Consider the following 360-nt stretch of genomic DNA (forward strand, 5'->3'; position numbering starts at 1 on the left):
TGTAGCCAACTGCTCCGCGAAAGCGAAACATAAACTGCTCCCAATTGGAGCCTGGGGCTGTCTCTCCGCAAAGGTTGCACTCTGATAGGCTGCAGCCGGAGGAAAATCCCTCCCCCAGCCTCCCCGGGGACCGCACTTTCTTACAAACGCTTCCTTGCTTCAGATCCCAGTTGAAGGGGGGGGGGTTTAAATTTACCTTCTCCGCGCGCTGACTGGCCGGAGAGGAGGGAAGCGCGAGCTGCGATTGGAAGAACTTAGGCTCCGCCTACCCCCGTGACAAGTTGCTCGCAGTGGGGATGTTTATAGAAGCTCTGCAGCAGCAGCAGACCCGGACGGCGCTGGAGTGAGTGCGGTTGAGAG

The sequence above is a fragment of the Vombatus ursinus genome, unplaced genomic scaffold (genome assembly GCF_900497805.2).
Source record: "Vombatus ursinus unplaced genomic scaffold, bare-nosed wombat genome assembly UNPS02009994.1, whole genome shotgun sequence".
NCBI lineage: Eukaryota > Metazoa > Chordata > Mammalia > Diprotodontia > Vombatidae > Vombatus > Vombatus ursinus.